General features: G+C 32.9%; 1 pseudogene; it reads left to right on the top strand.

Moving 5' to 3' along the window:
• Positions 1–2255: 2255 nt before the first annotated feature.
• Positions 2256–5027, top strand: LOC141718532 (L-Ala-D/L-amino acid epimerase-like; annotated as a pseudogene).
• Positions 5028–5915: the final 888 nt, after the last annotated feature.

The raw sequence follows: 5915 nt of genomic DNA, 5'->3' as shown, positions 1-5915 counted from the left end.
TCATCTAATCAAAGGGGGGAAAAGAAAGAGAGCTCAAATATCAAACTACTGTCGTCTAGTTACACTCTGAAAAAATGTAATTAATATGTGTTTTTTCAATCTTGTTTATTAATTTGAGTTTAGTACTTCTAACCAGTATTTTAAAAATCAGTCGATTAACCGTTTAGTTGGAGTTCGGATGATTTTCGTCTTGATTAGTCGAAAATAGGGTCAAAGTATATTTTAAAAAAAAATCGGTCAAAAACAACTGATTCGGTCAACAATCCATAAGTTCTGGTCAAAAATATGTCAGTTCGGTCAAAGAATGAAAATTAATAAAAAAATATTTTTTTAAGAAAATTAAAATTCAAAATAATTATGAATATTTAATAATAATATATTGACTTATCATTACTATCACATGGCCTAAAACCTAAACTTTAACAACTGAATAAGTTTCTTCATTTAAATTATTCTTATTTTTCTCAAAAATTTACTAAATGATTCATTCATTTCACAAACTCATATAGTTAATTTTCTATGCAACTAAATTTTAGTGCATCACGAATTATATATATATATATATATATATATATATATATGTATAGAGAGTCTTACTCCAATAGAAACCAAATTAAAATACAAACCACAAACTCTACCCCACCAAATTTAAATACACTCTCCCACACACAACTCCACCTAATTCCCTCTATTTTAATTGAGTTTTTTTCGTCAATTGTTGAACTCTTTTTAAAATCTAATTTCACTATATTTTTCAACATCCTCCAACGATCGGTAGGAATACAATATTTGATATATTTTACAGCGATAAATCACTAATTATGCTTACGGGAATCATTAAAATCTACTGGTGTATGTAATAGTACTGATTTCAGCTTAGTGATTCGGGTAAATTTAAATACTGATTTGTCACCAAAATATAGCAAATATGATATGCAAATTGATGAGTCGGAGATGGACAAAAGTACGGTAAAATTATTTTTTTAAAAAAGTTAACCAACTAACGGGAAAAGTCAAATTAAAAACGAAGGGGAAAATATATACATGAATACATAGTGCACATGGAGGAGAGAGAAAGAGATTTCACATGTGGCTGTTATTACATTGATTTGCATTTGAGCACTTACCTATATATATATATATAATTTATTCGTGTATACACGATAGATAAAAGTGATATAATGCAGTTAGGAAGCGATCGATGGAATTAATAAATTAATGTACATAATATAGGATACGTTGGGAGGTGAAGGATTGTGAAAGTGAACTAGGACTCTAGTATAGTAGTGTTGAATGTATGTATTTATTAAGATTTAATATTGAATATTTTTATCTCAATTTTTTTTAAACATGTTGATAAATTTTTGGAAAGTGCCAACCAACCAACCATATCAAACAAGTATCCTATATTTTACTTATAATAGTATAATATAGAATAGTAATAATAACTAAAAAAAGTTAAGTCCAAAATTAGTTGGGTGTTTCCAGTTTGGGCGCAAAAAATACACGATTCTACCCGGTTCGGACTCGCAAAAACCCCATACGGCCCGCCTCGAGGGCCTAAGAAGGTTTAGATATTTTTTGAAATCCCGGTTAGGCGTGGTCAAAATCAAATACTGACCTGGATTTTAACCGAAAATTATGGGGACCTGATCAATGTCTGGCCCACCGGGTTTTTGTGCATCTCTGATATCCATATGCCCAATAAATTTCCTTCTTATTTAAGTAACTACATAAATTATTTATTCTTTATTCTTTATTGAAAAAATAAAAATAAACTGTAACTAATAATATCTTATTAATGACAAAATATCATAAATATAAGATTAAAATCATATAAAATATCTAGCAATTATAATTTATCTACTAACGAATATTTTTTGATAGGAAAATTGTTTCCATTTTTGGAGATAATATTGTTTTAAATAATAAATATCCTAAAAATTGGATTCATTTTTTGAAATTATTCATGCACCAGTGGTAAAAAGATATTGGTCTTATTTATTCGAATAGAAAATAAAATTATATATTTGATTAGATTATTCATTTATGAAATTCCATCATAATAAATTCTCTAATAAAGATATGCATTAGAAAAAGTATTCTAAATACATGATATCTCTTTTACTGAAAAAATATTATATAAGATCTTACTAGTATTTTTTTAAGGAAATATTGCAATATATTTTATATATAGATCATAAATTGGTATGCATCATATCATATAGGAGGTGATAAAAAAATTGGAAAAAACAATGGCGACCACTGTGACGAGCACAAATGTTGGGTTCAAGAATTTGGTAGAGACATTCATGGTTAACGTGAAAAGGGCGGGGAGAAAAGCATTGAATGTTCCATTGGTTTCCCCTATTAGTGGTGCAACATTAAGGATCGAAAAAGTTGGTAACGTGGCAATCAGGATTGAGCTGGTTGATGGAAGTGTCGGGTGGGGTGAGGCTCCTATTCTCCAACCCATAACTGCCGAAAATCAGCCACTTGCTATGGCAAAGGTTGCGGATATATGCGAGTTTCTGAGGAATACTCCTGCTATGACTTTGGGTTTACTGTTGGGAGAGATAGGTAGGATCTTACCCGGGCATGCCTATGCTTCTATAAGTTGCATACAGTTTTCGAGTTCAAGTTGCTGACAATTATTATTTTACTTGCTGAAATCTTTCTCTTTTGTTGATATTTGATAAAGGTAAATCTCCAGTTCTTGCGATTCCTGATTTATAGTTTCCATTGTATTATTGAAGGTTAGAGCAAGAGTGGAGATGGCGTTGATCGATGCAGTTTCTTACATCATTGGCATGCCTTTGTGGAAAGTGTTCGGTGGAGTTTCAAATACAGTAACCACGGATATGACAGTTCAGTTTCCCTTTATTTTTGTTAATTTTATCTCCTAATTCATCATAATTTTTTTAGGAGTCTTTAGAATTTGCTTTCTGGGTTCCAGTGTGATTCAACTTTTTAATTAAAACATACATTTAGATGCTATTTTCAAGAAACACTTATTTTTTTGTGGATCATTCTATTACCTTAAAGTATGCTTTATTTATTTAATTTTAAATTTGATGTAAAACGATATCATGTGTACGTAGATTCCATTTGTTTCTTCTTTGGAAGCTGCTCAATTGGCTTCTCAGCATAACAAAAAAGGATTCAAAACCTTGAAGCTTAAGGTGGGTAAGAATTTGAACGGAGACATTGAAGTGCTTCAAGCAATTCGCGCGGCCCACCCGGATTGCTTGTTTATCTTAGATGCTAATGAAGGTTACACCTCTGCTGAAGCTATTCAGGTTCTTGAGATGTTACATGGTGAGTTTTCGAATTTCATCAGGAATAATCAAATCCGTTGCTACAAGATCTTAACATTGTCTACTTTTCTAACAAGTCAATTTATATTAATTGTTACTTTATTCCAGTGATGAAGTTGAGTCCAGTTCTGTTTGAGCAGCCAGTTCACAAAGATGACTGGGAAGGTCTTGGTCATGTAATTCGGATTGCTAAAGAAAAATATGGGGTATCTGTTGTCGCTGATGAAAGTTGTCAATCTTTAGCTGATGTAGAAAAGATAGTTGAAGGTAATCTAGTAGATGTCATTAACATCAAGCTCGCCAAACTAGGGGTACTAGGTGCCCTTCAAATCATTGAGTTAGCACGTGCATCAGGCTTGCATCTGATGATTGGTGGTATGGTTGAGACTAGAATTGCCATAGGCTTCGCTGGTCACCTTGCTGCAGGGCTTGGATGTTTCAAGTAAGTTGATAAATATATTTTCTTACATTCCAAGATTTTGAACAAGCTCTATTACAGTTGCTTGATGTTTTTTCCCCAGAAAATACATTTTGGATGAAAATTTTCTTTTCAGCTTAATTAAAAGGGGTGATACCAATGACCCTACAACCTACTTTCAGTGTGGGACATAGCTCGTATTTTGGTTTAGTTGGGTGATAATGACCATTATAACACAATATTTATGCAGATTTATTGACCTAGATGAACCGCATCATCTATCAGAAGATCCAGTTGTTGAGGGTTGTGAAGGTAAAGTTTTCTTTTCATTTCAAGTCCTTGTATGGATGATGTATTCACAGTTCACTTTGTGTATTTAAGACTTAGTTTCAGCAACGGTCAAGTTGGTAACTCCTTAACATTGTCTACTTTTCTAACAAGTCAATTTATATTAATTGTTACTTTATTCCAGTGATGAAGTTGAGTCCAGTTCTGTTTGAGCAGCCAGTTCACAAAGATGACTGGGAAGGTCTTGGTCATGTAACTCGGATTGCTAAAGAAAAATATGGGGTATCTGTTGTCGCTGATGAAAGTTGTCAATCTTTAGCTGATGTAGAAAAGATAGTTGAAGGTAATCTAGCAGATGTCATTAACATCAAGCTCGCCAAACTAGGGGTACTAGGTGCCCTTCAAATCATTGAGTTAGCACGTGCATCAGGCTTGCATCTGATGATTGGTGGTATGGTTGAGACTAGAATTGCCATAGGCTTCACTGGTCACCTTGCTGCAGGGCTTGGATGTTTCAAGTAAGTTGATAAATATATTTTCTTACATTCCAAGATTTTGAACAAGCTCTATTACAGTTGCTTGATGTTTTTTCCCCAGAAAATACATTTTGGATGAAAATTTTCTTTTCAGCTTAATCAAAAGGGGTGATATCAATGACCCTACAACCTACTTTCAGGGTGGGACATAGCCCGTATTTTGGTTTAGTTGGGTGATAATGACCATTATAACACAATATTTATGCAGATTTATTGACCTAGATGCACCGCATCATCTATCAGAAGATCCAGTTGTTGAGGGTTGTGAAGGTAAAGTTTTCTTTTCATTTCAAGTCCTTGTATGGATGATGTATTCACAGTTCACTTTGTGTATTTAAGACTTAGTTTCAGCAACGGTCAAGTTGGTAACTCCTTCACATATTTTTTACTATAGTTTCTGGTCCTACGTATACGTTTATAAATGCAAGAGGTAGTGGCGCTTTTCTCCATTAGGACAACATTGAGTAGTAAGTTGACATTTCGGCTCTTTCCTATATCTCTTAATGTGCATTTCATGCCAATATCAGTCATATATATATATATATGCTGGTTTAATCAGCTGCAAGTCCTCTTTTCATTTAAGAAAAGCCCCTTATATGACATCACAATCATATCCTAAATTTCAATAAGATTATATTATTGCAGCACCAATTATTTGATAATACATCTACATTGAAATCATTTGAAACACTACTATTATTGTTACTCTTCATCCTGTGCTGAAGTCTCACCAGAGCTTCATATGAAGTTCATTAACCGTGCTTGCGAATTTGGGACATGATGTAATTTCTAAAGAGATTTCTAAACACATATATGCTGTAATTAAGCCGTGTATAGGCAGCCATTTTGAGTCGACCATATTAAACTGCTGACCACCTCATGAAAAAGAACTGGTCTGTGAATATTTCTGCAGATATTTGATTTTGAAGATAGCATATGTTGCGGTGGTGCTGCTACTATGGTTGGGTTCTTCGTGTACAAGGAACATACATGTATCCTGTCTTTGGAATGGTTAGACATACATGTTTCATGGATGTGTCTCTTCCATATACCTTTTACTTTTTGAACAATTTCTAGTTCTTGACTGGCTACATTTTTGCTCTCCAGTTGAAGTTTAATTTTACCCTTTCTTCTGAATACATTTTGATTATGGTTGAGTAGATTCTTAATTTTATATTTTGAGGTAAAAAGGAAGCTTTGCTACCTGAATTATTTTCCTTCAAAAATAAAGTGGCTTTAAGTTTCTAATTAATATTGTTGTTTTTGTTTAGATCAGATTATAAACTGGCAAGTTCAACGAAGACATGTTTTTGTTGGAGACGACGGAGACCACTAATAATCTTGCATAAAAACATT

The sequence above is a fragment of the Apium graveolens genome, chromosome 4 (assembly GCF_009905375.1).
Source record: "Apium graveolens cultivar Ventura chromosome 4, ASM990537v1, whole genome shotgun sequence".
In the NCBI taxonomy this organism is placed as follows: domain Eukaryota; kingdom Viridiplantae; phylum Streptophyta; class Magnoliopsida; order Apiales; family Apiaceae; genus Apium; species Apium graveolens.
Note: the sequence above shows the minus strand (reverse complement) of the source record. Positions and strands in the feature narration are given on the sequence as shown.